This window comes from Oncorhynchus masou, unplaced genomic scaffold (assembly GCF_036934945.1).
Source record: "Oncorhynchus masou masou isolate Uvic2021 unplaced genomic scaffold, UVic_Omas_1.1 unplaced_scaffold_2679, whole genome shotgun sequence".
NCBI classification, from domain to species: Eukaryota; Metazoa; Chordata; class Actinopteri; order Salmoniformes; family Salmonidae; genus Oncorhynchus; species Oncorhynchus masou.
The window spans coordinates 27,056-49,825 of NW_027009113.1; the positions used below are offsets into that span (position 1 = coordinate 27,056).

Sequence of the window (22,770 nt, forward strand, 5' to 3'; positions counted from 1 at the left end):
AGTGATGTACATTAGTACAGTGATGTACATTAGTACAGTGATGTACATTAGTACAGTGATGTACATTAGTACAGTGATGTACAGTACAGTGGTGTACACTGTATAGTTACAGTACAGTGATACATAATAGCAGTGTACAGTACAGTACAGTGACGTACACACAGTACAGTACAGTGATGTATACAGTGGTACAGTACAGTGATGTATAATGGTGCACAGCACAGTAATATACAGTGGTATACAGTGGTGTACAGCACAGTGGTACAGCACAGCACGGTACAGATACAGCACAGCACAGCACGGTACAGTGCACGGTGCACGGTGTACACCACAGCACGGTACACCACAGCACGGTACACTACAGTAGTGATGTACATTAGTACAGTGATGTACAGTGGTACAGTACAATGCACAGTCTGTACAGCACAGTACAGTGGTATGGTGCACAGTACAGCACAGCACAGATGTACAGTGGTACAGCACAGCGTCAGTGGTACAGTACAGCAAATGTACAGTACAGCAAAGTGGTACAGTATTTTTATTTTACCTTTTTTTACTAGGCAGTTAAGAAGTTACTCAGTTAAGAACAAATTCTTATTTTCAATGAGGACCTAGGAACAGTGGGTTAACTGCCTGTTCAGGGGCAGAACGACAGATTTGTACCTTGTCAGCTCGGGGGTTTGAACTTGAAACCTTCTGGTTACTAACCTTCCGGTTACCAACGCTCTAACCACTAGGCTACCCTGCCACCCCAGTACAGTACAGTGATGTACAGAGTGATGTACAGTTCCCCACAGTGATGTACAGTACAGTGATGTACAGTACAGTGATGTACAGTACAGTGATGCGCTACACAATCTGTTAAATCCATCAGTGAAGATTAGAAGTAAAGAAAACCCTGACTTGGGAAATTTCCTCTCTGAGAAGGTTTTTCCCCACAACTGATTGTAGATCAGTATTCGACTCACCCTCTCCGCAGTCTGTTTAGTGATGATGCGGTCCGGGTTCACAGTCCAGCTTGTTCCCCACCAGCAGCAGCTCTGCCTCTTCTGAAGCATACTGGCCAATGACAGAGAGTGAGAGATGAGATGTATGTACTGTGTACTACTCCCTTCACAGAAGCTCCAATCAGAATAGAAAGAGCATCCCGGAGTCGCCTCTTCACTGTTGACGTTGAGACTGGTGTTTTGTGGGTACTATTTAATGAAGCTGCCAGTTGAGGACTTGTGAGGCGTCTGTTTCTCAAACTAGACACTCTAATGTACTTGTCCTCTTGCTCAGTTGTGCACCGGGGCCTCCCACTCTTCTTTCTTATTCTGGTTAGAGCCAGTTTGAGCTGTTCTGTGAAGGGTGTAGTACACAACGTTGTACGAGATCTTCAGTTTCTTGGCAATTTCTCGCATGGAATAGCCTTAATTTCTCAGAACAAGAATGGACTGACGAGTTTCAGAAGAAAGTTATTTGTTTGTGGCCATTTTGATCCTGTAATCGAACCCACAAATGCTGATGCTCCAGATACTCAACTAGTCTAAAGAAGGCCAGTTTTATTGCTTCTTTTTAATCAGAACAGTTTTCAGCTGTGCTAACCTAATTTCCAAAGGGTTTTCTAATGATCAATTTGCCTTTTAAAATGATAAACTTGGATTAGCTAACACAATGTGCCATTGGAACACAGGAGTGATGTTTGCTGATAATGGGTCTCTATTCCATTTTTTTTTAATCTGCCGTTTCCAGCTGCAATAGTCATTTACAACATTAACAATGTCGACACTGTATTTCTGATCAATTTGATATTATTATAACAAACCATTTTTTTTTTTTGCTTTTTTTTCAAAAACAAGGCCATTTTCGAAGTGACCCCAAACTTTTGAACGGTAGTGTATATTACTGTAGTAACAGAGAGGAGAGGTATGTGGCCCATCCCAGTGGTGTTCCGGCTGGTCCTTTGTGCCTAGTACTACATAATGATTTCTGTTATCAATGATAATCCACGATGATGTATAAGGCCCTGAGTTTAAAAAAATATATAACAAATTTGACCTGAGCAGGAGAAAAAAACAGCAATATAAAAGTTTGGATACAATGGAGAAAAAAAAAAGGTAATGTATTGATAATATCACTTTTACCTTGTCGATCATCTTCATCCACTTGGGAAGGTCGTCGAACGTTTCCTGCTTGGTGATGTCATAGACCAGTACTATGCCTTTGGCCCCACGGTAGTAGGCGGAGGTTATACTGTTGAACCTCTCCTGACCAGCTACAGTATCCCATCAGAGGTACAGGACACACATCACATATCAGACTGGATCTATGAGTTAGAGACACATCACATATCAGACTGGATCTATGAGTTAGACACAGGACACACATCAGACTGGATCCAGGACAGACATCAGACTGGATCTATGTTAGAGACAGGACACACATCAGACTGGATCCATGAGTTAGAGACAGGACACACATCAGACTGGATCTATGAGTTAGAGACAGGACACACATCAGACTGGATCTATGAGTTAGAGACAGGACACACATCAGACTGGATCCATGAGTTAGAGACAGGACACACATCACACATCAGACTGGATCTATGAGTTAGAGACAGACTGGATCTATGAGTTAGATCACAGACTGGATCTATGAGTTAGAGACAGGACACACATCAGACATCAGACTGGATCTATGAGTTAGACACAGGACACACATCAGACTGGATCTATGAGTTAGAGACAGGACACACATCAGACTGGATCTATGAGTTAGAGACAGGACACACATCAGACTGGATCTATGAGTTAGAGTTAGAGACAGGACACACATCAGACATCAGACAGGACAGACATCAGACTGATCTATGAGTTAGAGACAGGACACACATCAGACTGGATCTATGAGTTAGAGACAGGACACACATCAGACTGGATCCATGAGTTAGAGACAGGACACACATCAGACTGGATCCATGAGTTAGAGACAGGACCATGAGTCACACATCAGACTGGATCTATGAGTTAGAGACAGGACACACATCAGACTGGATCCATGAGTTAGAGACAGGACACACATCAGACTGGATCCATGAGTTAGAGACAGGACAGACATCAGACTGGATCTATGAGTTAGAGACAGGACACACATCAGACTGGATCCATGAGTTAGAGACAGGACACACATCAGACTGGATCTATGAGTTAGAGACAGGACACACATCAGACTGGATCTATGAGTTAGAGACAGGACACACATCAGACTGGATCTATGAGTTAGAGACAGGACACACATCAGACTGGATCCATGAGTTAGAGACAGGACACACATCAGACTGGATCTATGAGTTAGAGACAGGACACACATCAGACTGGATCTATGAGTTAGAGACAGGACACACATCAGACTGGATCTATGAGTTAGAGACAGGACACACATCAGACTGGATCTATGAGTTAGAGACAGGACACACATCAGACTGGATCTATGAGTTAGAGACAGGACACACATCACACATCAGACTGGATCTATGAGTTAGAGACAGGACACACATCAGACTGGATCCATGAGTTAGAGACAGGACAGACATCAGACTGGATCTATGAGTTAGAGACAGGACAGACATCAGACTGGATCCATGAGTTAGACTGGATCCTGGATCTATGAGTTAGAGACAGGACACACATCAGACTGGATCTATGAGTTAGAGACAGGACACACATCAGACTGGATCTATGAGTTAGAGACAGGACACACATCAGACTGGATCTATGAGTTAGAGACAGGACACACATCAGACTGGATCTATGAGTTAGAGACAGGACACACATCAGACTGGATCTATGAGTTAGAGACAGGACACACATCAGACATCAGACTGGATCCATGAGTTAGAGACAGGACACACATCAGACTGGATCTATGAGTTAGAGACAGGACACACATCAGACTGGATCTATGAGTTAGAGACAGGACACACATCAGACTGGATCTATGAGTTAGAGACAGGACAGACATCAGACTGGATCTATGAGTTAGAGACAGGACACACATCAGACTGGATCTATGAGTTAGAGACAGGACACACATCAGACTGGATCTATGAGTTAGAGACAGGACACACATCAGACTGGATCTATGAGTTAGAGACAGGACACACATCAGACTGGATCTATGAGTTAGAGACAGGACACACATCAGACTGGATCTATGAGTTAGAGACAGGACACACATCAGACTGGATCCAGAGTTAGAGACAGGACACATCAGACTGGATCTATTAGAGACAGGACACACATCAGACTGGATCTATGAGTTAGAGACAGGACACACATCAGACTGGATCCATGAGTTAGAGAAAGGACACACATCAGACTGGATCCATGAGTTAGAGACAGGACACATCAGATGGATCTATGAGTTAGAGACAGGACACATCACATCACACATCAGACTGGATCTATGAGTTAGAGACAGGACACACATCAGACTGGATCCATGAGTTAGAGACAGGACACACATCAGACTGGATCTATGAGTTAGAGACAGGACACACATCAGACTGGATCTATGAGTTAGAGACAGGACACACATCAGACTGGATCTATGAGTTAGAGACAGGACACACATCACATCATCAGACTGGATCCATGAGTTAGAGACAGGACACACATCAGACTGGATCTATGAGTTAGAGACAGGACACACATCAGACTGGATCCATGAGTTAGAGACAGGACACACATCAGACTGGATCCATGAGTTAGAGACAAGACACACATCAGACTGGATCCATGAGTTAGAGACAGGACACACATCAGACTGGATCCATGAGTTAGAGACAGGACACACATCACATCTATCAGACTGGATCTATGAGTTAGAGACAGGACACACATCAGACTGGATCTATGAGTTAGAGACAGGACACACATCAGACTGGATCTATGAGTTAGAGACAGGACACACATCAGACTGGATCTATGAGTTAGAGACAGGACACACATCAGACTGGATCTATGAGTTAGAGACAGGACACACATCAGACTGGATCTATGAGTTAGAGACAGGACACACATCAGACTGGATCCATGAGTTAGAGACAGGACACACATCAGACTGGATCCATGAGTTAGAGACAGGACACACATCAGACTGGATCTAAGAGTTAGAGACAGGACACACATCAGACTGGATCTATGAGTTAGAGACAGGACACACATCAGACTGGATCTATGAGTTAGAGACAGGACACACATCAGACTGGATCTATGAGTTAGAGACAGGACACACATCAGACTGGATCTATGAGTTAGAGACAGGACACACATCAGACTGGATCCATGAGTTAGAGACAGGACACACATCAGACTGGATCTATGAGTTAGAGACAGGACACACATCAGACTGGATCTATGAGTTAGAGACAGGACACACATCAGACTGGATCTATGAGTTAGAGACAGGACACACATCAGACTGGATCTATGAGTTAGAGACAGGACACACATCAGACTGGATCATCATGAGTTAGAGACAGGACACACATCAGACTGGATCCATGAGTTAGAGACAGGACACACATCAGACTGGATCTATGAGTTAGAGACAGGACACACATCAGACTGGATCTATGAGTTAGAGACAGGACACACATCAGACTGGATCTATGAGTTAGAGACAGGACACACATCAGACTGGATCTATGAGTTAGAGACAGGACACACATCAGACTGGATCTATGAGTTAGAGACAGGACACACATCAGACTGGATCTATGAGTTAGAGACAGGACACATCAGACTGGATCTATGAGTTAGAGACAGGACACACATCAGACTGGATCTATGAGTTAGAGACAGGACACACATCAGACTGGATCCATGAGTTAGAGACAGGACACACATCAGACTGGATCTATGAGTTAGAGACAGGACACACATCAGACTGGATCTATGAGTTAGAGACAGGACACACATCAGACTGGATCTATGAGTTAGAGACAGGACACACATCAGACTGGATCTATGAGTTAGAGACAGGACACACATCAGACTGGATCCATGAGTTAGAGACAGGACACACATCAGACTGGATCTATGAGTTAGAGACAGGACACATCATCAGACATCAGACTGGATCTATGAGTTAGAGACAGGACAGACATCAGACTGGATCTATGAGTTAGAGACAGGACACACATCAGACTGGATCTATGAGTTAGAGACAGGACACACATCAGACTGGATCTATGAGTTAGAGACAGGACACACATCAGACTGGATCTATGAGTTAGAGACAGGACACACATCAGACTGGATCTATGAGTTAGAGACAGGACACACATCAGGATCTGGATTAGAGACAGGACACATCAGACTGGATCTATGAGTTAGAGACAGGACACAGACATCAGACTGGATCTATGAGTTAGAGACAGGACACACATCAGACTGGATCTATGAGTTAGAGAAAGGACACACATCAGACTGGATCATCACACATCAGACTGGATCTATGAGTTAGAGACAGGACACACATCAGACTGGATCCATGAGTTAGAGACAGGACACACATCAGACTGGATCTATGAGTTAGAGACAGGACACACATCAGACTGGATCTATGAGTTAGAGACAGGACACACATCAGACTGGATCTATGAGTTAGAGACAGGACACACATCACACATCAGACTGGATCTATGAGTTAGAGACAGGACACACATCAGACTGGATCTATGAGTTAGAGACAGGACACACATCAGACTGGATCCATGAGTTAGAGACAGGACACATCAGACTGGATCTATGAGTTAGAGACAGGACACACATCAGACTGGATCTATGAGTTAGAGACAGGACACACATCAGACTGGATCCATGAGTTAGAGACAGGACACACATCAGACTGGATCTATGAGTTAGAGACAGGACACACATCAGACTGGATCTATGAGTTAGAGACAGGACACACATCAGACTGGATCCATGAGTTAGAGACAGGACACACATCAGACTGGATCTATGAGTTAGAGACAGGACACACATCAGACTGGATCTATGAGTTAGAGACAGGACACACATCAGACTCAGACTGGATCTATGAGTTAGAGACAGGACACACATCAGACTGGATCTATGAGTTAGAGACAGGACACACATCAGACTGGATCTATGAGTTAGAGACAGGACACACATCAGACTGGATCTATGAGTTAGAGACAGGACACACATCAGACTGGATCTATGAGTTAGAGACAGGACACATCAGACTGGATCTATGAGTTAGAGACAGGACACACATGGATCTATGAGTTAGAGACAGGACACACATCAGACTGGATCTATGAGTTAGAGACAGGACACACATCAGACTGGATCTATGAGTTAGAGACAGGACACACATCAGACTGGATCTATGAGTTAGAGACAGGACACACATCAGACTGGATCTATGAGTTAGAGACAGGACACACATCAGACTGGATCTATGAGTTAGAGACAGGACACACATCAGACTGGATCTATGAGTTAGAGACAGGACACACATGGATCATGAGTTAGAGACAGGACACACATCAGACTGGATCTATGAGTTAGAGACAGGACACACATCAGACTGGATCTATGAGTTAGAGACAGGACACACATCAGACTGGATCTATGAGTTAGAGACAGGACACACATCAGACTGGATCTATGAGTTAGAGACAGGACACACATCAGGACTGGATCTGTGAGTTAGAGACAGGACAGACATCACATAACAGACTGGATCCATCAGACTGGATCGCAAGAGTTAGAGACAGGACACACATCAGACTGGATCCATGAGTTATAGACAGGACACACATCAGACTGGATCTATGAGTTAGAGACAGGACACACATCAGACTGGATCTATGAGTTAGAGACAGGACACACATCACATATCAGACTGGATCTATGAGTTAGAGACAGGACACACATCAGACTGGATCTATGAGTTAGAGACAGGACAGACATCAGACTGGATCTATGAGTTAGAGACAGGACACATCATCATCAGACTGGATCTATGAGTTAGAGACAGGACACACATCAGACTGGATCTGAGTTAGAGACAGGACACACATCAGACTGGATCCATGAGTTAGAGACAGGACACATATCAGACTGGATCCATGAGTTAGAGACAGGACACGTCACACATCAGACTGGATCTATGAGTTAGAGACAGGACACACATCTGACTGGATCCATGAGTTAGAGACAGGACACGTCCACAGGACATCAGACTGGATCCATGAGTTAGAGACAGGACACACATCAGACTGGATCCATGAGTTAGAGACAGGACACGTCACACATCAGACTGGATCTATGAGTTAGAGACAGGACACATCAGACTGGATCCATGAGTTAGAGACAGGACACACATCAGACTGGATCTATGAGTTAGAGACAGGACACGTCACACATCAGACTGGATCTATGAGTTAGAGACAGGACACATCAGACTGGATCCATGAGTTAGAGACAGGACACACAGACTGGATCTAGACTGGATCAGACTGATCTATGAGTTAGAGACAGGACAGACATCAGACTGGATCCAGAGACAGGACACACATCAGACTGGATCTATGAGTTACAGACAGGACACACATCAGACTGGATCCATGAGTTAGAGACAGGACACACATCAGACTGGATCTATGAGTTAGAGACAGGACACACATCAGACTGGATCTATGAGTTAGAGACAGGACACACATCAGACTGGATCATCAGACTGGATCTATGAGTTAGAGACAGGACACATCATCAGACTGGATCCATGAGTTAGAGACAGGACACACATCAGACTGGATCCATGAGTTAGAGACAGGACACACATCAGACTGGATCCATGAGTTAGAGACAGGACACACATCACCATGAGTTAGAGACAGGACACACATCAGACTGGATCTATGAGTTAGAGACAGGACACACATCAGACTGGATCTATGAGTTAGAGACAGGACACACATCAGACTGGATCTATGAGTTAGAGACAGGACACACATCAGACTGGATCTATGAGTTAGAGACAGGACACACATCAGACTGGATCTATGAGTTAGAGACAGGACACACATCAGACTCAGACATCAGACTGGATCTATGAGTTAGAGACAGGACACATCAGACTGGATCTATGAGTTAGAGACAGGACACACATCAGACTGGATCTATGAGTTAGAGACAGGACACACATCAGACTGGATCTATGAGTTAGAGACAGGACACACATCAGACTGGATCTTAGAGACAGGACACACACACACATCAGACTGGATCTATTGAGTTAGAGACAGGACACACATCAGACTGGATCTATGAGTTAGAGACAGGACACACATCAGACTGGATCTATGAGTTAGAGACAGGACACACATCAGACTGGATCTATGAGTTAGAGACAGGACACACATCACACATCAGACTGGATCTATGAGTTAGAGACAGGACAGGACTATGAGTTAGAGACATCAGACTGGATCTATGAGTTAGAGACAGGACACACATCAGACTGGATCATCAGACTGGATCTATGAGAGAGACAGGACACACATCAGACTGGATCCATGAGTTAGAGACAGGACACACATCAGACTGGATCTGAGTTAGAGACAGGACACATCAGACTGGATCTATGAGTTACAGGACACATCAGACTGGATCTATGAGTTAGGAGACAGGACACACATCAGACTGGATCCATGAGTTAGAGACAGGACACACATCAGACTGGATCTATGAGTTAGAGACAGGACACATCACACATCAGACTGGATCCATGAGTTAGAGACAGGACACACATCAGACTGGATCTATGAGTTAGAGACAGGACACACATCAGACTGGATCCATGAGTTAGAGACAGGACACACATCAGGACTGGAGTTAGAGACAGGACACACATCAGACTGGATCCATGAGTTAGAGACAGGACACACATCAGACTGGATCTATGAGTTAGAGACAGGACACACATCAGACTGGATCTATGAGTTAGAGACAGGACACACATCAGACTGGATCTATGAGTTAGAGACAGGACACACATCAGACTGGATCTATGAGTTAGAGACAGGACACACATCACACATGGATCTATGAGTTAGAGACTCAGACTGGATCCATGAGTTAGAGACAGGACACACATCAGACTGGATCTATGAGTTAGAGACAGGACACACATCAGACTGGATCCATGAGTTAGAGACAGGACACACATCAGACTGGATCTATGAGTTAAGAGACAGGACACACATCAGACTGGATCTATGAGTTAGAGACAGGACACACATCAGACTGGATCTATTGAGAGACAGACACACATCACACATCAGGATCTATGAGTTAGAGACAGGACACACATCAGACTGGATCTATGAGTTAGAGACAGGACACACATCAGACTGGATCTATGAGTTAGAGACAGGACACACATCACACATCATGACTTAGAGACAGGATCACACATCAGACTGGATGAGTTAGAGACAGGACACACATCAGACTGGATCCATGAGTTAGAGACAGGACACACATCACACATCAGACTGGATCTATGAGTTAGAGACAGGACACACATCAGACTGGATCCATGAGTTAGAGACAGGACACACATCAGACTGGATCTATGAGTTAGAGACAGGACACACATCAGACTGGATCCATGAGTTAGACTGGATCCATCCATGAGTTATCCAGACAGGACACACATCAGACTGGATCTATGAGTTAGAGACAGGACACACATCAGACTGGATCTATGAGTTAGAGACAGGACACACATCAGACTGGATCTATGAGTTAGAGACAGGACACATCATCAGACTGGATCTATGAGTTAGAGACAGGACACACATCAGACTGGATCTATGAGTTAGAGACAGGACACACATCAGACTGGATCTATGAGTTAGAGACAGGACACACATCAGACTGGATCTATGAGTTATAGACAGGACACACATCAGACTGGATCTAAGAGTTAGAGACAGGACACACATCAGACTGGATCTATGAGTTAGAGACAGGACACACATCAGACATCAGACTGGATCTATGAGTTAGAGACAGGACACACATCAGACTGGATCTATGTGAGTTAGAGACAGGACACACATCAGACTGGATCTATGAGTTAGAGACAGGACACACATCAGACTGGATCTATGAGTTAGAGACAGGACACATCAGACTGGATCCATGAGTTAGAGACAGGACACACATCAGACTGGATCTATGAGTTAGAGACAGGACACACATCAGACTGGATCTATGAGTTAGAGACAGGACACACATCAGACTGGATCTATGAGTTAGAGACAGGACACACATCAGACTGGATCTATGAGTTAGAGACAGGACACACATCAGACTGGATCCATGAGTTAGAGACAGGACACACATCAGACTGGATCAGACTGGATCTATGAGTTAGAGACAGGACATCACATCAGACTGGATCTATGAGTTAAGAGACAGGACACACATCAGACTGGATCTATGAGTTAGAGACAGGACACACATCAGACTGGATCTATGAGTTAGAGACAGGACACACATCAGACTGGATCTATGAGTTAGAGACAGGACACACATCACATCAGACTGGATCTATGAGTTAGAGACAGGACACACATCAGACTGGATCTATGAGTTGTGGGACAGGACAGACATCAGACTGGATCCATGAGTTAGAGACAGGACACACATCAGACTGGATCCATGAGTTAGAGACAGGACACACATCAGACTGATCTATGAGTTAGAGACAGGACACACATCAGACTGGATCTATGAGTTAGAGACAGGACACATCACATCAGACTGGATCCATGAGTTAGAGACAGGACACACATCAGACTGGATCTATGAGTTAGAGACAGGACACACACATCAGACTGGATCTATGAGTTAGAGACAGGACACACATCAGACTGGATCCATGAGTTAGAGACAGGACACACATCAGACTGGATCCATGAGTTAGAGACAGGACACACATCAGACTGGATCCATGAGTTAGAGACAGGACACACATCAGACTGGATCTATGAGTTAGAGACAGGATCAGACTGGATCTATCACACATCAGACTGGATCCATGAGTTAGAGACAGGACACACATCAGACTGGATCTATGAGTTAGAGACAGGACACACACATCAGACTGGATCTATGAGTTAGAGACAGGACACACATCAGACTGGATCCATGAGTTAGAGACAGGACACACATCAGACTGGATCCATGAGTTAGAGACAGACACATCAGACCATCACATCACACATCAGACTGGATCCATGAGTTAGAGACAGGACACACACTACATATCAGACCGGAGCTATGAGTTAGAGGGACCACATCAGACTGGATCTTTTAGAGACAGACACACATCACCTGACATGACCTGGGGAAAATAAGACTGGACCTAGTTAAAGCTAATAACATGTGAGTTGGTCAGGGAAAACATGAGGCCCTAGTTAAAGCTAATAACATGTGTTGGTCAGGGAAAACTGGGCCCTAGTTAAAGCTAATAACATGTGTTGGTCAGGAAAACTGGGCCCGAGTTAAAGCTAATAACATGTGTTGGTCAGGGAAAACTGGGCCCGAGTTAAAGCTAATAACATGTGTTGGTCAGGGAAAACTGGGCCCTAGTTAAAGCTAATAACGTGTGTTGGTCAGTGAAAACTGGGCCCTAGTTAAAGCTAATAACAAACAAAGAAATTGCTGAACTTCATGTGAATTAATTTCCATATACAAATCTAGCCAGCTATGGTGCAGTGGTAAACAGACCGTCAGTCAATCAGCCCGCCAGTCCGCCCGCCAAATGCGCCAGCCAGTCAGTCAGTCCGCTAGCCAGCCAGCCAGTCAGCCAGTCAGTCCGCCAGTCAGTCAGCCAGCCAGTCCGCCAGCCAGCCAGCCCGCCAGTCAGTCCGCCAGCCAGCCAGCCAGCCAGTCCAGCCAGTCCAGCCAGTCAATCAGTCAGCCAGTCCCGCCAGCCAGCTCAACCAGCCAGCCAGTCAGTCAGCCAGTCCGCCAGCCAGCTGGTCAGTCCGCCAGCCAGCCAGCCAGCCAGCCAGCCAGCCAGCCCGCAATCAGTCAGTCCGCCAGCCAGCCAGCCAGCCAGTCCGCCAGCCAGCCAGTCAGTCAGCCAGCCAGTCAATCAGTCAGTCAGTCCGCCAGCCAGCCAGTCCGCCCAGTCAGTCCGGGCCAGCCAGCCAGTCAGTCCGCCAGCCAGCCAGTCAGTCAGTCCGCCAGCCAGTCAGTCTGCCAGCCAGCCAGTGCCAGCCAGCCAGTCAGTCAGTCCGCCAGCCAGCCAGTCAGTCAGTCCATCCAGCCAGCCAGTCAGTCAGTCCGCCAGCCAGCCAGCCGCCGTCCGCCAGCCAGCCAGTCAGTCAGTCCAGCCAGCCAGTCAAGCCAGCCAGTCAGTCCGCCAGCCAGCCAGTCAGTCTGCCAGCCAGCCCAGTCCGCCAGCCAGCCAGTCAGTCAGTCCGCCAGCCAGCCAGTCCGTCAGTCAGTCGCCAGCCAGCCAGTCCGCCCGCCAGTCAGTCCACCAGCCAGCCAGCCAGTCAGTCAGTCCAGTCCACCAGCCAGCCCGCCCGTCAGTCAGTCCGGCCAGCCAGCCAGTCAGTCAGTCCGCCAGCCAGCCAGTCAGTCAGTCCGCCAGCCAGCCAGTCCGGGCAGCCAGTCAGTCAGTCCGCCAGCCAGCCAGTCCGTCAGTCCGGGCCAGCCAGCCAGTCAGTCCGCCAGCCAGCCAGTCAGTCCAGCCAATCCGCCAGTCAGTCCACCAGCCAGCCCGCCAGCCAGTCAGTCACCAGTCCGCCCAGCCAGTCAGTCAGTCCACCCAGCCAGCCCGCCCCAGCCAGTCAGTCCGCCAGCCAGCCAGCCAGTCCGCCAGCCAGTCAGTCAGTCCGCCAGCCAGTCAGTCCGCCAGCCAGTCAGTCAGTCCGCCAGCCAGTCAGTCCCGCCAGTCAGTCAGTCCAGCCAGTCCGCCCGCCAGTCCGCCAGCCAGCCAGCCAGTCCGCCAGCCAGCCAGTCCCGCCACCAGTCAGTCCCGCCAGCCCGCCAGTCAGTCCGCCAGCCAGCCGGCCAGCCAGCCCGCTCAGTCCCGCCAGCCAGCCAGCCAGCCAGTCCGCCAGCCAGCCAGTCAGTCAGCCAATCCACCAGCCAGTCAGTCAGTCCGCCAACTAGCAACCAGTCAGTCAGTCCACCAGCTAGTCAGTCAGTCCGCCAGCCAGTCAGTCAGTCAGTACACCAGCCAGTCAGTCAGTCCGCCAGCCAGTCCAGTCAGTCCAGTACACCAGCCAGTCAGTCAGTACACCAGCCAGTCAGTCAGTACACCAGCCAGTCAGTCACTGTACACCAGCCAGTCAGTCAGTACACCAGCCAGTCAGTCAGTACACCAGCCAGTCAGTCAGTACACCAGCCAGTCAGTCAGTACACTGACAGCCAGTCAGTCAGTACACAGCCAGTCAGTCAGTACACCAGCCAGTCAGTCAGTCCACCAGCCAAGTCAGTCCACCAGCCAGTCAGTCCACGAGTATCAGCCAGTCGGGGATGGGTGGAGGTAGGGACAGTACACCAGCCAGTCAGTCCAGTCCGCCAGCCAGTCAGTCAGTCAGTACACCAGCCAGTCAGTCAGTACACCATTACTGCCAGTCAGTCAGTACACCAGCCAGTCAGTCAGGGGGCTACACCCCAGCCAGTCAGTCAGTACACCAGTCAGTCAGTCAGTCCACCAGCCAGTGGTTAGTCCACCAGCCAGTCAGTCCACCAGCCAGTCAGTGGTTAGAGGGGAGGGGCGGCAACGTATGGTTAGCAGCAGTAGTGGTTAGAGGGAGTAGAAGTGACAAAGCAGGGTTAGATGTTTGCCTCCCATGAAGTGGTTAGGGCTGACTGACAGGCCAGTGGTTAGAAAGGTTAGGGCTGACTGACAGGCCAAGAGAATAGGGCGGCAGGTTAGGGCTGACTGACAGGCCAAGAGAGAGGTTAGGGCTGACTGACAGGCCAAGAGAGTGGTTAGGGCTGACTGACAGGCCAAGAGTGGTTAGGGCTGACTGACAGGCCAGAGGGGAGAGGTTAGGGCTGACTGACAGGTAGCCCAGTGGTTAGAGGGGAGCGGTTGGGGGGAGGGGCTGACAGACTGACCAGAGAGAGGTTAGGGCTGACTGACAGGCCAAGAGAGAGGTTAGGGCTGACTGACAGGCCAAGAGAGTGGTTAGGGCTGACTGACAGGCCAAGAGAGAGGGTTATGGCTGACAGACAGGCCAAGAGAGGCGGTTATGGCTGACAGACAGGCCAAGAGAGCGGTTATGGCTGACAGACAGGCCAAGAGAGCGGTTAGGGCTGACTGACAGGCTCAGTGGTTAGAAGCGGTTGGTTAGGGCTGACAGACAGGCCAAGAGAGTGGTTAGCGGTTAGGGCTGACTGACAGGCCAAGAGGGGGAGGGGCGGCAGCGGTTAGGGCTGACAGAGCAGGCCAAAGACGGTTAGGGCTAGCGTACAGACAGGACAAGAGAGCGGTTAGGGCTGACAGACAGGCCAAGAGAGAGATTAGTGGCTGACAGACCGGTCAGTGGTTAGAAAGGGCAAGTTAAGGCAGACTGACAAAAGAGGGAGCGTTAGGGTTGACTGACACAGTGATGGAGCCTCAGCCAAGACCAGGTGGTGAGAGGAGGCAGTCAGCAGCCTAGTGGTTAGAGGGGAGGCGGCGTACGTAGACAGTCATCCTGAATCGGCGTAGCCTAGTGGTTAGAGGGGAGGCGGGGGATGGTGGAGGTAGGGACACGAGAGATTGGGAGTGGATGAGGGACGAGGTCGGTAAAACAGAACAAATTGTGTTATCAGTGAAGGCTATGCACACATTTCAGCCCAGGTAGCAGTCACACACTCATCCTACATGGCAACATCAGCATGTGTAGCTACAGTATCTGTGGTGTCATGTAGCCGTAGCATGAAAAGGTCAGCTACTCTGTGCAGCGGAAGTGAACAAGACAGAACGGTCGATTACTGTCGACTGAGAGCGTCACTTAATGTTGTATGTCAGGGGTCATCAAACTGCATTCAGCCACGGGACAATGTCTTCTTGAGTGGATGGTCAGGGGGCGGCAGATCATAACGGCTAGCGTAGCCTAGTGGTTAGAGGGGAGGGGCGGCAGCGTAGCCTAGTGGTTAGAGGGGAGGGGCGGCAGCGTAGCCTAGTGGTTAGAGGGGGGGGCAGCAGCAGCGTAGCCAGCGTAGTGGTTAGAGGGGAGGGGCGGCAGCGAGCCTAGCGTTAGCCTAGCCTGTGGTTAGAGGGAGGGGGGCGGCAGCGTGGCCTAGTGGTTAGGGGAGGGGCGGCAGCGTAGCCTAGTGGTTAGAGTGGAGAGGAATAGGCGGCAGGGTAGCCTAGTGGTTAGAGGGGAGGGGCGGCAGCGTAGCCCAGTGGTTAGAGGGGGAGGGGCGTAGCCTAGTGGTTAGAGGGAGGGGCGGCAGCGTAGCCTAGTGGTTAGAGGGGAGGAGCGGCAGCGTAGCCTAGTGGTTAGAGGGGAGGGGGGTTAGAGGAGGCGGCAGTGGCCTAGTGTGGTTAGAGGGGAGGGCGGCAGGAGCGTAGCCTAGTGGTTAGAGTGGAGGGGCGTGGTTAGCCTGCCTAGTGGTTAGAGGGAGGGGCGGCAGCGTAGCCCTAGTGGTTAGAGGAATAGGGGCGGCAGCGTAGCCTAGTGGTTAGAGGGGGAGGCGGCAGCGTAGCCTAGTGGTTAGAGGAATAGGGGCGGCAAGCGTAGCCTAGTGGTTAGAGGGAGGGGAGGGCGGCAGCGTAGCCTAGTGGTTAGAGGGAGGGGCGGCAGCGTAGCCTAGTGGTTAGAGGGAGGGGCGGCAGCGTAGCCTAGTGGTTAGAGGGGGGCGGCAGCGTAGCCTAGTGGTTAGAGGGGAGGGGCGGCAGCGTAGCCTAGTGGTTAGAGGGAGGGCGGCAGGTAGCCTAGTGGTTAGAGGGGGAGGGGCGGCAGCGTAGCCTAGTGGTTAGAGGGGAGGGGTGGCAGTGTAGCCTAGTGGTTAAAGTGGAGGGCGGCAGCGTAGCCTAGTGGTTAGAGTGGAGGGGGAGGCGGCGCGAAGCCCGGCGCGTAGTGGTTAGAGGGGAGGGGGCGGCAGCGTAGCCTAGTGGTTAGAGTGGAGGGGGCGGCAGCGTAGCCTAGTGGTTAGAGGGGGAGGGGCGGCAGCGTAGCCTAGTGGTTAGGAGGGAGGGGCGGCAGGTAGCCTAGTGGTTAGAGGAGAGGGCGCCCAGCGGTTAGAGCCAGGTAGCCTAGTGGTTAGAGCATTGGGCCAGTAACCGAAAGGTTGCAAGATCAAATCCCCGAGCTGACAAGGTAAAAAATCTGTTGTTCTACCCCTGAACAAGGCAGTTTAACCCCACTGTTCTAGGCCGTCATGAAAATAAGAGTTTGTTCAAATTATAAGAATTTGTTCTTAAATAACTTGCCTAGTAAAAGGTCAAGTAAAAAATATATTTACTGAGTGACCGTTCATATGAGGAAATCAGTCAATTGAAATAAATAAATTAGACCTAATCTATGGATTTCACATGACCGGGAATAGGCACCCATCTGTTGATCACAAATACCTCTTAAAAACAAATATCTCGTCACGGTATATCTGTAAATTCAAAGTGCCATCAATAAAAATGCAACTGTATTCATTGTCTTTGCTTATGCCTACCCCCCACCACCACGGGGCAGTCTGTTCACAACGTTGACATCAGCAAACCGCTCGCACACGCCACGCCATACACGTGGTCTGCGGTTGTGAGGCCCGTCGGATGTACTGCCAAAGTCCCTAAAATGACGTTGAGGCAGCTTATGGTAAAGTAATTAACATAACATTTCTCTGGCAACAGCTCTGGTTGACATTCCTGCAGGCAGCCGGGGCAATTGCACTCCCTCAAAACGTGAGACATCTGTGGCAATTGTGTTGTTTAACAAAACTGCACATTTTAGAGTGGCCTTTTATTGTCCCCGAGCACCAGGTGCACCTGTGAAATGATCATGCTGTTTAATCAGATTTTGATATGCCACCTGTCAGGTGGATGGATTATCTTGGCAAAGGAGAAAATGCTCACTAACAGGGGTAAACACATTTCTGCGTGAGATAGTGGAACAGACAGAGGCCTATGATGACTTCCTGTTTCCTGTTGACTCACCAGATCTGCAACCTGATCTTCTTCCCTCTCAGCTCCACCGTCTTGATCTTAAAATCTCTCCTACAGGAAGAAAACAGGGCCAAATGTGTCTTTTGTCATGTTTTTCCATGCGCTTTCCCCCTGTCATTCCGTAGCCAGCCTATCAGCCAGCCAGCCAGCCAGCCTGCCTATCAGCCAGCCAGCCTGCCAGCCAGCCTGCCTGCCATCAGCCAGCCAGCCAGCCAGCCTGCCAGCCAGCCTGCCTATCAGCCAGCCAGCCTGTAGCCAGCCTGCCTATCAGCCAGCCAGCCAGCCTATCAATCAGCCAGCCCAGTCAGCCTGCCTATCAGCCAGCCTGCCTATCAGCCAGCCAGCCAGCCTGCCTATCAATCCTAGCCAGCCAAATCAGAAACAGGGGAAAGAGCATGGAAAACGTGACAACTTGACAAACAGGCTAGTTCAAGTAGCAGGTTCTTTCCAAAGCACTTTGGAATAGAAGAATTCATGGAGAAATACTACAACAAGGAAAAAGTTGTCATTTTAAATCACAAACTTCTGTGCTAGAAATGTAAAGATATTCTACATCAAATATTTTGTTTATGACAGACTGGGATGATGACACATTTCAGACATTTATTTCAATATTTATGCAAAAGTCCACAGCAGTTTTCCTCCTCACTTCCTGTCATCAAAACAACCATGAACAAGCACACAGACGGAGACCCTCGCAGGGTCCAATATGACCATCCAAAAAAGCTGCCCGCTTCACAGAGATAGAGAGAGACACAGAGAGAGACACAGAGACAGACAGAGAGAGACACAGAGAGAGACAGAGACCGAGAGAGAGAGACAGAGAGACACAGAGAGAGAGAGACAGAGAGAGAGACAGAGACAGAGAGACACAGAGAGAGAGAGACAGAGAGAGAGAGACAGACACAGAGAGACACAGAGAAAGACAGAGAGACAGAGACAGAGAGACAGAGAGAGACAGAGAGAGAGACACAGAGAGAGAGACAGAGAGAGAGAGACAGAGAGAGAGAGACAGAGAGAGAGACACACAGAGAGAGAGAGAGACCGAGAGACCGAGAGAGACAGACAGACAGAGCTGTGTACCAGGAGAGACAGAGAGAGAGAGAGATGAGAGAGACAGAGGGGGAGTGGCAGCTGCCAGAGAGGAGAGTATCAGAGACAGAGAAAGAGAGACAGAGAGAGAGAGACAGAGGGCAGAGGAGAGTGACAGAGAGAGAGAGAGACAGAGGAGAGACAGGCTGTGTGTGTGTGTCACAGAGAGAGAGAGAGACACAGAGAGAGAAGAGACAGATAGAATAGAGATCAGACAGAGACAGAGCTGTGTACCCAGGATGCACAGCCACAACAAGATGGAGGCCAGAAGTGGCAGCTGCCAGAGGAGAGTGTCAGAGTGTGAGGAGAGGGGACAGTGGCAGCCCTTCTGTCCTGGGTAAGTTCCATGGCTATGTGTGTGTGTCACAGTTATGGGTGTACAAAGGCCATCATAACCCTTCTGTCACTAGCTAGTTCCATGCCACAAAGACCTAACCCTTCTGTCACTAGCTAGAATAAATCACCTAACCTTCTGTCACTAGCTAGCACAGCCACAAAGACCTAGCCCTTCTGTCACTAGCTAGCACAGCCATAAAGACCTAACCCTTCTGTCACTAGCTAGCACAGCCACAAAGACCATAACCCTTCTGTCACTAGCTAGCACAGCCACAAAGACCCTAACCCTTCTGTCACTAGCTAGCACAGCCACAAAGACCCTAACCCTTCTGTCACTAGCTAGCACAGCCACAAAGACCTAACCCTTCTGTCACCGCTGCTTCAGCACAGCCACAAAGACCCTAACCCTTCTGTCACTAGCTAGCACAGCCACAAAGACCCTAACCCTTCTGTCACTAGCTAGCACAGCCACAAAGTCATTAAATCTTATTATAAATCTAACTTACCAGACAGCTAACCCAAACCTTAACCACACTGCTAACCCTACCGCCTAACCACACTGCTAATGCCTAGCCACACTGCTAACCCTAACGCTTAACTACACTGCAACTGCATTTGCCTTACCTTAACCACACTGCTAACCGTAATGCCTTACCTTAACCACACTGCTAACCCTAATGCCTAAGCAATTTTTTTGTTTTTATGAATTTTTACAATTTTGACTTTGTAGCTGGTCTATCTATGGGGAAACTGTTCAGTTCTGCATCCAGGACATGACTCATGATAATAAACATCAATCTGCATGTGTATCCAAGTTCCTGTAGTGGTCTGCTTGATCTACCTCAGGAGACTGTTTCACAACAGTTGAAACATGAGTTCTCTTGCCTGTCAGCAAGGCAAGCCAGATTCCCTCGGTGCTTTGCGTGAGGAGAATCAAATAATTGGTGACTTGGCACACAGATGGTATGGTCATACTACAATGACTTTGTAAGAGTGGAAGTCACTCTTCTAGACAGACAATGTATCCGTTCTAGACAGACAATGTAGCCGTTATCTAGACAGACAATGTATCCGTTCTAGACAGACAATGTATCCGTTCTAGACAGACAATGTATCCGTTCTAGACAGACAATGTATCCGTTCTAGACAGACAATGTATCCGTTCTAGACAGACAATGTATCCGTTCCGTAGACAGACAATGTATCCGTTCTAGACAGACAATGTATCCGTTCTAGACAGACAATGTATCCGTTCTAGACAGACAATGTATCCGTTCTAGACAGACAATGTATCCGTTCTAGACAGACAATGTATCCGTTCTAGACAGACAATGTATCCGTTCTAAATCCTCCCTGTGTGGAGGATTTAACTGGATCAGGCTTGAGCACAAACCGTGAGGACCGACAAGTGACCGGCAATATATGATCTCCAATCTTTCAAGACCGTGTAGGCATCCAAAACTAGGACGTTTGACCTCCAGAAACTAGGACATCCTCAGAAACTAGGACCTCCAGTGAAACTAGGACCGTGTACCTCAGAAACTAGGCCTCCAGAAACTAGGAAACCCGTTTAGGCCTCCAGAAACTAGGCTAAGAGTAGTGACTAAATCAGTGTCAGTTAAAAACATGAGGACCAGTCTGGAACATCCCAGGGACCAGTGTTGGGCCACAGAACGAGAGGTTCAGAAACAGACCCTGAAAGTGTCACAAAGACAGACAATATAGATCTAGAACTACAGATACATTGTCTGTCTAGAACATGATCATTGTCTGTGTCTAGAACGGATACATTGTCTTCGCCCTCACACTAAGTCCCAGGATATTTGAAACGTCAATTGATAATTACGCTGGATGTGTTGGTTCTAAAGTAAGTTAAATGTAGTAGACAGTTTATATTTATTTATGACAGAATACTGAAAGCCACCTTTGTGTTCCTCTGGTACAAGGTAGCTTAGCAACAACAACACTTCTGACAAGGCATCAGGTACCGTTACTTGGGCCCTCAGTAACGTCTAGTGTCGCTGATGGACAGGGCTTCAGTAACACTACTAGGGTCTCAGTGTGTCTGTCGGGTTGACACATGCATGTCAACAACAACCTCAAGGTTTTAAAAACATGGCAGTGTTGTCCCCTTGTAGTTACCAACTTCTTTACAAACTTGTCGTAAAAATAATAATCTATGCTGGTGACTACAGGCCGACAGATAAATGTTTATACAGGTAAACGATGAGCTAGGTCGGTTTTGTCAAGTCATGTAGTTAGTGTAAACATTGCTTGCTAACTAGCCGAGGGTTTGGCTAGCAAGGAGGCTAACGATATTCAAGGCCATTCCTTACCAACGGTTGATTTACATGCTTCACAGAAGGTGTCGTCGGTAAACCTCTCCATTAGACTGGTTTTGCCTACTCCACGGGAGCCAATGATAATGATCTGAAGTTTATAATCGGCGGGTCTGGGCGGCATCTTCCTGCGGCGAGACTGTGCCCCCAGAGCCGGGAAGCATTCGCTGATCCACCACCGGCCCTCCGTTGGATTTCATACCGTGAATCCATCAATAATTCCACATTTGAACACCTAGATACGTTTATAAAAAGAGAAAATAACGATGTAGGCCTACTTTTAGTAATTTTTCCTTTTGTCTTTGAGTTAGTTCGGGAAAGTTTCCAAATTGTTTAGCTGCTTGTCAAGAGAATCAAAGGGCTGCGTTCAGTACGTTTTTACGTTCTGAAACTTTTAATTGAACTGAAATGCCGATGTACTGACCGACCGACGGACCGGTTGATTAACGGGGAAGGGTTATGGGTAGGGGAACCCTGTCAGTATGGCCAGTCACCACACCACCAAACGGTAGCAAACGTAACCCTTCCTTAGTTAGTTGGCTTAAGTCTGTTCAAGAACGTACAATACCGTTTTGGGGAAACGTGTCGTTCAGTACAAACCGTTCTGCAACGTAGCAAACGTTCAAGCAAACTGAACGCACCTCTGGTAGCTTTTTTCATTACGTCACCGCAGGGTCTTAGCTATCTGGGATCCTTGGGATGTCCTTACCCCACATTGATTTTTTCTTTAAATTGAACCTTTATTTAACGAGGCAAGTCAGTTAAGAACATATTTTTGTTTACAATGACG

General features: G+C 48.2%; 1 pseudogene; it reads right to left on the reverse strand.

Annotated features, from left to right (window-relative positions):
• Positions 1 to 611: 611 nt before the first annotated feature.
• Positions 612 to 22,200, reverse strand: LOC135533812 (ras-related protein Rab-12-like; annotated as a pseudogene).
• Between the last annotated feature and the right edge of the window lie 570 nt (positions 22,201 to 22,770).